This window comes from Cicer arietinum, chromosome 7 (assembly GCF_000331145.2).
Source record: "Cicer arietinum cultivar CDC Frontier isolate Library 1 chromosome 7, Cicar.CDCFrontier_v2.0, whole genome shotgun sequence".
NCBI lineage: Eukaryota > Viridiplantae > Streptophyta > Magnoliopsida > Fabales > Fabaceae > Cicer > Cicer arietinum.
Window position 1 is genome coordinate 50,647,215 of NC_021166.2, and position 11,975 is coordinate 50,659,189.

The following is an 11,975-nucleotide window of genomic DNA, read 5'->3' on the forward strand; positions in this document are numbered from 1 at the left end:
TGAATCATTATCATGTAGATATTTCCTATTTTGAGTTTGTCCACTCCTTTGCAATGTGTCATAGTAAGGCAGCACCCATACCATTGTTAATTCCTTTGGTACTTGCTCTCATAAAGGAGTCAGAGGACATGTCACATATTCCAAAGCAACTCAATTACAAAAATTTAATATATAATAAAATACAAACACAATATAATGTAAAATATAATAAAAATCAAATTTTGTTTTATATAAAATATTAAAATATTATATTTATATCTTATTTTATAATAAAATTTTATATTTCGATAATATTATTCACTTCAAACATACTAATATTATTTCTTGTAAAGATTTTAATGTGTCTAATTTTGGTATTGGTACAAAGTGAAAGATTCTTTCTACAGCATGGGTGATAATTGTCTATAGACTCTATCTCTATGCTGAGCCTACTGCCTAGCTACCCAAAGTGTGAAACAACCAGTATATCCCTCATTTGTATTGTTTTATTTACGAAAACATTTTTTATATGCTATTTGAAATAGTTTTTAAAATTAAAGTATATAATTTTTTTCATCAATTTTATTTCTTTATTATTGTAATTAAAATATATATATATATATATATATATATATATTTATAATTTATCTATTATAATTTAAAATAAATAATTAGCTAAATATCAATAAATTATTTATTAGAATTAAAATAGTTCATTTAGTATTATGTAAAATAAATAAATTAGCTAAACAAATTTATATCAAATTCATAAATTTAAATTTTTCAAAAAAAATTTAAATGAATAAAAAAAACAAATTTTAAACATTAATTTATATATATATATATATATATATATATATTAAAAATATCTTTTTAAGTCATTTTATAATTTTAAGTTAATTGAAGCGTTAAGTTTATCGAACACTTCAATTAACTTAACAACTATCATTTATAAGTTATCAGCTAGTTCATTAACTATCATCTATTTATTATTTTATGGAAATATGAGTTTATTTGAACATTTGAGTTATGCATTTGACGAATATATGAATTTTTTTGAAATTGGTATTGAATTTTATTGGTTTTGTTTAAAGATTTTGATGAATTTTCTAAGTTTTTGTAAAGAAAGGATAACATTATTGATATTTTAAAATATAAAAAATCAAATTGTTATTTAAAATTAAATAAAAGAATAATCGAGAAAAAAAAGATAAATGACTGAAGTGTTACCTGACATTAAGTTAAGAGACTGCAAGAGCAATTATGCCTATATTTTTCATATTTTATCTTTTGTGAAAGTATTCATTTTGATATTTTATTTATTAATTTGTGTCCTTAATATTTTATTAGTCATGAACTTTAATCCTTTTCAAAACCACAACAAAAATTATAACAATATCTGATCATTAAGATCCTTCTAACAAATGTCAATATGCATCCAATATAATATCCTTTAAAAAACATCGATTTAATTCAATAATATATTTGTACTTGAAAAAACTCATTGTATGCTTTAAAATGTAGATAAACTCTTTGAATGAAGAACATTTTGTGAATACATGCCTTACAAAAGTATTATTTTGATGATAAAAAAATAAATCATGAGATAAACAACAATACAAAAAGCGGAAAAATGATTATAAAAATGGAGTGTGCGCGATTGATTTTTATTTTCATTTATTGGTTGTTTTTAGAATAAAATATAAGTAGTAGAAAACTCTATTGAAAATTATTCACATACACAATATATTTTTTTATTAAAAATATTTTACAGAAACCCAAATTAAATAATTTTTTATTAATAACTAGAAAAGACATGTTCTTGACGCTTATGATAGGCTTTAATTAAAAGAATCGATTATAAATGACATCATAATGAATTATAACTGCGAAAATCACCTCAGTGTTTTCATAATCATCCAAATAATGGATCATGCTAATGAAAATAATCAATTACTAATGCGAAAACCAGTTCCGTGTTTTCAAATTGTAAAAATAATCGATTATGGGTCAAAATAATCGATTATAGTGATAGATATGACAAAAAATCATACATGAAGAGTTATAATTTTAATTGTTCATCATTGCCTCATTTTCCCTTTCCTTTTTGGGTTGACTTCAAACTCCTATAAATAGGGGATATTTTTGAACACGTTTTCACACCAATTGACTCTTTTCTCTTCTCTTGTCTTCTTACTTTCTTATTATTCACTGCGATAATTTTCTTTGAGAGCTTTATTTTTTACTACATAGTTTGAGTTGTAATATTTACTCTTGCGGTTCAATTTATTTATCTACACTCAAGGTGTAAATCACTCTTTTATCTTGTTATAACATTATTAGGAGTAATCCTAATTGTTCAAGATATGTGATATCTCTTGTAGTTAGAGTCTCTTATTTAAAAGGTAAATTTTATTTGAAGAGTTCTCGTAGGTTGTCAAAGGTTTCTTGCTAATTCTATATTAAACGCTTGGTATTAATAATATTTTTATTGTTTGTGAAATTGGACGTAGACCTTAGGTTGTTAATGGTTGAACGAGTATAAAACCTTGTGTATTCTCTCCTCTTTCTCTTTTATTTTTCACATTTTTTATTCTCTTATTTAATTTTATTTCGTTTCATAAGCATCACACTTAAAATTACTCATTAACTCAAGTGCTCATTTCATCTTCAATTTTTTAAAGTTTATAATTCCCTTGTGTTTGTAGTCACTTGTTCAACACATTTACCTTTATCAGAGTTTTATGTATACTCATTCCCTTCTTATTAAGATTGTAAATTTAATTTTACATTTGATCTAAAATTAGACCTCAATAGTTCATGATTGTAATCATACAAATCTTTGTAAGTGTTATGCTAAAAATAATTAAATTTCATCACTTTTAAAAGATAAAGGACGAAAATGAATTAAAAAAACCAGATAAAGTACCAAAACAAAATTTAGTAAAAGATAAACGACGAAAAAGTATATTTAAGTCTTGTTGTTACGAAAGAATGCAATGTAATCTCATTATTCTGAGCAGGGGGTGAGACAAATCAATCCCCTATCTCGTTATATCCTTATTCTTTGTGTTGAGGGTCTCATTATTAAGTAGGTTGAGAGTCATGGTCTCCTTCATGGTGTTTAGGTATGTTGTTGTGCACCTATCATTTCATATTTATTATTATTTGTAGATGACAATTTATTATTTTATGGGGCTAATGATAGAGAGGTCAAAATAGTTCAAAATATTATATCTACTCATGCTCATGCCTCAAGACAATCTACGAGCATGCAAAAGTCACAAATATATTTTAGCAAGATTAATATGATCAAGACTATGGACCACTATCTTGCATATTCTATATGTTTAAATTAGAATTTGCACACATAAATATCTAAGGCTTTCTTTCATGATGGGCAAAAGCATAAAATCTATCATTACACTACGCAAAAAAACCTATTTTACAGCGCTTTTTTTAAGCCATTTACAGTGCTTTTTCAAAAAAATAAGCGTTGTAGCATCCAACGCTCTAAAAAGATACAACAATGCTTTTTAAAATAAAAAAGCGCTACAAAATAGTTAGATATATTGCGCGCTTGTTATACTCGGTTTACAACGCTTTTTGGAAGAAAAAAAACGCCGTAAAAGGTGCATTCAATAGATGCATTATTATGCACCTATTATAACGCTTTTTTGAAAAAACGATGTAAAAGGTGCATTCAATAGATGTATTATTATGCACATATTACATCGTTTTTTGAAAAAGCACTGTGAAATGTGCATTCAATAGATGCATTATTATGCATCTATTACAGCGCTGTCTTTTAATTTTTTTTCCCAAAATCATTTTCATCCAGAATCAGTTCACAATCAGTTCATACAATCAGTACACAACAACATAACTATTTAACTTTATAACTTTACATATTTATACAATCAGTTCACAACATATTCATATACATATTCACATATTGACAACAACACATAACTATATACATATTCATATAACTACATATTCACAACTTTTCAAATGTATCATATTCATATACATATAACTATCAGAACTACACAAAAAAGAACTACCATATATTCATATAACTATCCCTTGCAGCATGCCATTTCCCAGCAAATCAAATAATTTTCATTTCAATCACATACTGACACCAGTCTTCCTTTATTTCAATTAGATCTCTTTCAGAGTATGTTGGACTGGAATATTCAAAGTACTGTGCGATATAAAAATTGAACATAAATAAGTTAGAATCAAATATATACATAGTTTATATATGAAAATCAAATAATGAAAATATCGTACAGTTTCAGGGATTATAGTTTGATTCATATCAACAATCTCCTTCATGAATCGCAATATATAGTACCTACAGTCGATGTTGTTAGTTTGACGAGGGCACTATAAAAATAAAACATATAAGTCAATAAATATTTGTGCATTGATAGCAATATAAGTTCAACATGCATTTTAGTGAAACAAAAAACTAATAAATACAATACCTGAAAAATAGAAGAACAATAGGGATACATCGCAGAAATACGAACAAAGAAGAACAACGCATAAATACAAACGGTTTGTAGGAAAGTAGGGTTCGCAGAAACAAAGATGGTTCGCAATGACAAGGAGAATGAAGAGGAAACAAGTGTATGAAGTTTACGTAATGAGGGTTAGTAATAAGACAATATTGTTCGTAGGGTTCGCAATGAGAAGGAGAAGGAAGAGGATGAGGAAACAAGCATATGAAGTTTACGTAATGAAGAGAAAACTGAAGCGGTTTAGGGTTTAGGGATAGTATTTGAATGAGAGTTGGTAGGGATAGTAACAAAGATGGAAATGGTTGGCAATGGAGATGGTTGGCAATATGGTTCGTATGGACAGTAGAGTTCGCAATGAGAAGAACAATGAAGAGGAAGAGGACTCTGAAGCGTAGTGAAGTTTACGAAATGAAGAGAAAAATGAAGCGGTTTACTGTTATATATAAAACCCTATTACAACGCTAATTGAAAGAGCGCTGTAAAAGACCTCCTTAACTTAGTTTTTAAAAGCCTATTACAGCGCTCTTTGAAAGAGTGCTGTAAAAGACCTCCTTAACTTATTTTTTTAAAAGCCTATTACAGCGCTCCTTCAAAGAGCGCTGTAAAAGACCTCCTTAATTTAATTTTTAATAGCCTATTACAGCGCTCTTTGAAAGAGCGCTGTAAAAGACCTCCTTAACTTATTTTTTAAAAGCATATTACAGCGCTCTTTGAAAGAGCGCTGTAAAAGACCTCTTTAACTTATTTTTTAAAAGCCTATTACAACGCTTTTTCAACAAACACTTTAAAAGACCTCTTAACTTAGTATAAAACAAAGCTTTGTGATCTCCTTATTTTTTTAAAGGCTTTTATAGCGCTTATTGACAAAAGCGCTGTAAAAGACCTCCTTAACGTTTTTTTAAAAGCCTATTACAACGCTCTTTGAAAGAGCGCTATAAAAGACCTTCTTATTTTAATTTTTAAAAGCCTATTACAGTGTTCTTTAAAAGAGCGCTGCTGTAAAAGACCTCCTTATTTTATTTTTTAAAAGCCTATTACATCGCTTTTTCAACAAGCGCTTTAAAAGACCTCTTAACTTAGTATAAAACAAATAATTAGTAAAATGTCATTTTGGATTTGTTTTTTCTTCCAAATAATTAGTTAAATACCTATATATATGTATATATATATCAATGCTAAATTACATGATCAGATCATATTGGGATGATCAGTTAAAGTTCAAGAAAAATTCTCAGTAGTCAAACAAAGCTTTTCCAAGTTCAATATAAGCAGAAAATCAGTTCTGGCAGGTCAAACACTTAAATTACATGAACTTAGTATAAAACACTAAGATCAAGCTAAATATAAACAGAAAATCAAATACATTTCAAGCTAAATACTAAAATGCTCAATTATGGCATATCAAACAATAAAGTTACATGAACTCAGTTCAGATTACATGACTTATATAAAACAATTAAACACATTAAGACATCCTTCTTCTTTTCCTGGTGGGATTCACATTTGTTTGTCCATTAACGATACGAAACGATGAATTAATCCAAATTCCCTCGTCATGATCATCTCTAAGATATAAACCATCATCAATTGAATCAATTTCATGTGGTTGTGAGAGTTCGTAGAGTTAAGACAACATATTAAATTTGTTTTAAATTTGTTTTTATTTATTTAAAGTGAATGATTTTTATTTAAAGCGTAAGCCTTTTACAGCGCTTGTATAAAAAGCGCTCTAATAGGTCATTTAATTATATGGAAGCGCATGTATTTTACATCGCTTTCACAAAAAGTGCTTTAAAAACCATGTAACATAAGGTGGGAGCGCTATATTTTACAGCGCTTGTGTTTAAAGCGCTGTAAAAGCTATGGGTGAGCACATCAATTTACAGCGCTTTTGCAAAAAGCGATGTAAAAGGGTTGTAAGCATTATGTGCAAGCGCTATGTGACCCTATATGACCCCTACAACAACGCTTGTAAAAAAAGCGTTGTTGTATCCTCCATTATTTTTAAAAAATTATACAACAACCCTTGTATTTAATAAGCGCTGTAAAAAACGCGCTATAAAATATCATTTTTGGCGTAGTGTTAATTATGTAAAAGATAGAATATGAAGAAAAAAATTACTGGTTGGAGCAGCAAAATGCAGGTTTTTTTTTAATACCGCAATTTAAAAAAAATTTATCAATATATTTTTTTTTTGAAAATTATATACTAAATTATTATTATTTTTTTTACTTAGTTAAAAGTCACTATTTGCAAATGTGACTTTCTTAAGGAAACTCGAGTTTGCAATGATAAATTCTTTAAGGATTTGTTTTGTTTTTTGTTTTTATATATTTTTTTTTTCTGCAAATCACCTTTTTTTATGATGACTTTCTGAAGTTGCACATAAAAAAAAAAAAAAGAATTCTTTAGAAAGTTGTCATTGCAAACTCAGGCTTTTTTAAGGAAGTCTCCTTTGCAAATGATGACTTCTAACTAAATCAATAAAAAAGACAGTTTAGTATATAATTTTCAAAAGGGAGTATATTTAAAAAAATTTTAAAAGTTGGATTATTAAAATAAAAAACCTGCAAAATGCTTTCTCAATGTGATGTGATACTAGTAGCTTACAATTTAACAAAAATAGCCACATTAATAATTAGCCCTCGGTGCTATTCTTTTATCTCTATATGTATTGAATATTTAATTATTGATGAAATGAATTAATTATTTTCTTGTAAAAAAAATTGGAAGCATGTCTAAGATCTGACCAAAAGAGAAAGGAAAAAATATTTTTCTTTTGAAAAGAGAGGCTAACCAACCAACAAATTCAATATTGTACAAATTAACAGTATCTATACATAAGATCCTACAATATCTTATTTGGGTATGTGACAAATTTATATACTCCACCATTAAGTGTTTGTTTGATAAATATTTTTTCCTATGGTCCACTAAAATGAAAAAGAATGAGGAAGAATAAAATGATGGAGTGTTAACATTGTCTATATATCTTCTTTGCAGAAACAAGAAATGTGAAAGAAGAGGACAAAAATACAGAGAAGCATATGTAAAAAAAATATCATAATGAACAAATAGTGATGTTCATAATACGACAACCACCTCATTCTCATTTGGATGTTGATACAATTACAAATGCATGTTGAAGATACTAACAAGCTCAGTTCATCACTGTCCCTTTCCTTGTCATCAAATTGGGCCAAACCACTAGTTAGCTTGGCAAATAGCATGTAAGACCAATAACCTTAATTAAAAGGAATGAATCAATTTTTGTAAAGAATTATTCATGACTCATTAGTCAAAGGCATTACAATTACATGGCCCATTTGAAAGTGAACTTAAAACAAATATAAATCATCTTAATTTTTCTTTTATAAAAAAAAAATAGCTAAATGGAAAAGATAAAAGATGTGAACAATGAGCCTATTATTTTAAGTTGTGAAAGTATTTTATTTTCTCTTTTTTTTTCCAACTCTTTAGTAGAGTTTAATGGGAGGAAAGCTTTTATAGATACAATGGCGGATTCTGATTTTTTGTTGTTGTAGGGGCTGTAAAATAGTCATAATATTTTTATTCAACAAAAATATTACTCAAATTGGGCTTAAGAAAAAATAATAATGTGTATTTGATCATTGAAAAAACCAAAATAAAAATACTTATTTGATTCTCAAATATCGTTTAATTTTAGATAATTGTTAGGATATTAGTCATTACCAAATACTTTTTTTTTTACGATGAATTGATAATTTTCATTTCTAAATTCAAATAAGTTTATAAGTTTTTTTTCTCCAATAATTAGTTTGATAATTTATACAAAATATACATTATAAGTCGATACAAGAAATAGAAGATGTTATCGAAAATGAAAATGGGAATCAGATACAATAATTAAGTAGAAATATTATAGGAAGAAATTAATGAATTAGATAGAAATTGAGTGGAACTGCAATTTTTTAATAAGTTTAATTTCATGTTTGTAATTTTTGAAATAATTAAAATAAAAATTAAATATTTATTATGATATAATGATTGTGATATATTAATGTAAAAAACTTTTACAATATTGATATATATATATATATATATATATAAATTGTTAATTTTTTAATTTGTGGAAATAAATACTTATTGTATTTATATTACTCTTTTTAACAAAAATATTAGTCTGAGATTAGTGGTGGAAGCAAGAATCACGCTTAGATTCTTTCTCCAGATTTTATCCATTATATAAAAACAGCGTTCATAAGAAAAAAAAGATGTACACATATCATTCTAATAAACTTCTAACTTTACTCACTCATAAACTAACTTTAATTTCGGAGTGTTTATAACTACATCACTCTCATTTCAAAGAAAAATAGAGTTGTTGTCTGCAGTCATGTTTTCATTACTATGTTGATCACTTCAAGTCTACTTTCTAATCAATTACTCTTCACATTAAAATATAAACGAAATTAGTTTATATTTTTTAAATGAAATATAAATAAAAATTAATAACTTTTTAAATTAATGATTAATTTTATTTTTATTTTTAATATTTAATTTATTGATTATAAAAAATAATTTAAACTTTAATTTTTGTGAGATCGCATAACTTAAATGTAATCAACTACTTTTCTTATTACATGTAATTTGATTATTGCTTATCTTTTATTTTGGAGTGACTATCTACATTTAAATTTTAAAAAATTCCAACTACAAGTGCCCCCATTTGTATATAAGTAGATCTTCGACACATGTAGTTGTCTATATATTTTTAAGGTTGATTATGTTAATAAAGTTATTTATGAAGCCTTTAGTAGCAGCTCGTCTAACTCAATTGACACAATTGTGTGGTTAGTTGATGATGCTAATATTGTGAGTTAATTGGACTGAGGATCCAGAAAATGGAACCACATATGAATAAAATAAAGAGGATATAAATATATTAGTGCTGAATATACTGTTATAAATTTTAAGTTATATTTATTGAAATATTATTGTTATTTTTTATCAATTAAGAAAAAATAAACTTTAGTAACATGGAGTTTGAGCAAGAGATATGTAAAATATAATCAATAATTGTTTTAATTATAATTTTAAATTGAATCTTATTAAATGATTTATTTTTAATTGTTTAATATATTTTAATTAAAAATAAATTATTTTAAAAAATTTAATTTTAAATTTTAGCTATAAAATTATTGATCGACTCTTACATATCTTTTAATTGAATTCTAAATTAGTAGTTCTATTTTTCTTAAAAAGGTTAAAAATCCTCATTGTTATGTTATTAAATATGGAAATCTTTTTATTAATATAATAATAAAAATAAAATTGTAATGTCCCCAATTGTCATTGTTATTATGATATATTTATTTGTTAAGAAAAATATCCAAAAACGAACTTTACTTTTCCATCTTATCACATTTGATTTAATAAATAAAAAAGAAGAAAAGAAAATATAAAGTGATGTGGTAGTAGTAATCTATTAGCTCTTGGAAATATCGCTCTCACGGGTCAGCCTCTGTCCCACGACAACCATGGATTTGTACTTTTTGCAACTAACTAGTGCTAAATAAAGGTTCAATCACGTGATTCATTTAGATTTTTGTGAATAATTTACTCCATCCACTTTTGCATATAAACAATTTTTTTAAAATATTTTAATGGTTTCCAATTCCAGTATAGATAAAATTTAACTAGTTTTATTTTATTTAACCTCCAACTCAAATATTCATTAGCTTTAATTGTAATTTTAATATCTTTATTATTATTAATTTATAAAATTGATCTCAAATTTTAAAAATCGATATTTTGTCTCTCCTTCATATTTTTATCTAAAAAATGACGATTTGACATATTTTATATAATGTGAGATACAATTTTATGGTATAGAACAATTTAGATGTATTAATTTTTCATATATCATCCATTAAATTAAAAATATGCAAAATTTCTGAAGTTGAAAGCTAAGTTTTTACGACAATTTATTCTAATTTCATGAGTGTTAATTATTTTACATCATCGTACCATATTTATTTAAAGTATAAAACGTCACCATTTTTTAGTTAAAAAATCAGAGGGGTGAACTAAAACTATCGACTTTAGAATAGGGGGACCAATATCTAGATATTCGCATATTTTTGGTTTTTGGAGTAGTGTTGTATCAAAGGAGAATAATATGACATACCAAAATTTTATTATTACCGACAAAATCTACATTCCATGATTGTTCATGATTTATAGATTGATTTTCTTAAAAATAGAGATGCTAGCAAAACAACTCATAAGAATAAAGAGAACACATTAGTTATTTGGCTGCAGAATTCTTCTACTGCCAATGAAGAACCTTTTAGATATGTGATTTATAAGGCAAAGAAAAAGAATATGTAGAAAGAAAATATATTGTATAATTTTTGTAAGAGTCAGAAAACATGTATGACTTGAAGATTTTATTTTGACATTGTTTTTCTTTTCTTTTTATTTTTTCTTGACTGGGTTAGGTTTAGGTCTCCTATTTTTTGTTTTTCTTTTCTTTCAAATAAATTTTTAACTTAAAAAAATGTAGATTTTATTATTAACGTTTTCTTTTTATTTTCATGGACTAAGTCTCCATGAAAGACAATTTAGAGAATACAAATACTATTTTAATATTTATAGGAAATTAAATCCAAAAGAGTGAGTTGACCAAGTAAAGGATCAAGTCAATAATTCACTTAAAGTGGTTAATAATTGTTAGTTAGATAACTAACCTTTTATTATTTACCTGTATAATTAAAGCCCCGACTTCTATATCAATTCAATAATGAAACAATGGATTCACAACCTTGGTATCATTCTTTACTTCTTTTGCTGCAACAATAGATTCACAACCTCAATCTCAGCCTCTCTCGGCTAGTTCCATTAATCAAGCTAGATGATTATAATTTCCTCACTTAGATGGAAACAACAAACAATCGATGCTCTTATGGATTTGAAGAAAAAAAGAATCAACACAAAGTGGAAAATCAAAACAATTTCTCAATGACGATCGCAAAACTCAAAACAAGGTCAATAACAAATTTGTAATATTTCTCATGAATCAATAAAATAAAATAAAATATAAATATTCTAGTAAAACAAAACTAAATATTATTCCACCTAAGGTTCATTAATTATATCTTCTGTTGATTTACTGTTGTATATTTTGACTGTGGAACTTGATATTGCTTAACTATAAAAAAAAAAAAAGTAATATTATTAAAACATAAAACTTTACACAAATAAAATAAGATGACATTTAAAATAAAATAAAACAAAACATGACTCTAGTGTTCCAATAACGTTATTCTAAAAAGAAACATGTTACTTTTTCTTCCCTCTCTTTCTTTGTTGCATTTGGACTCCTATTAGATTCTTCCAACGGTGTTTACAAAAAGTCAAAGGATGTCTTTGTTCAACTATTATTATGCCCTTTCATATTAATACTATTTGGATTATGT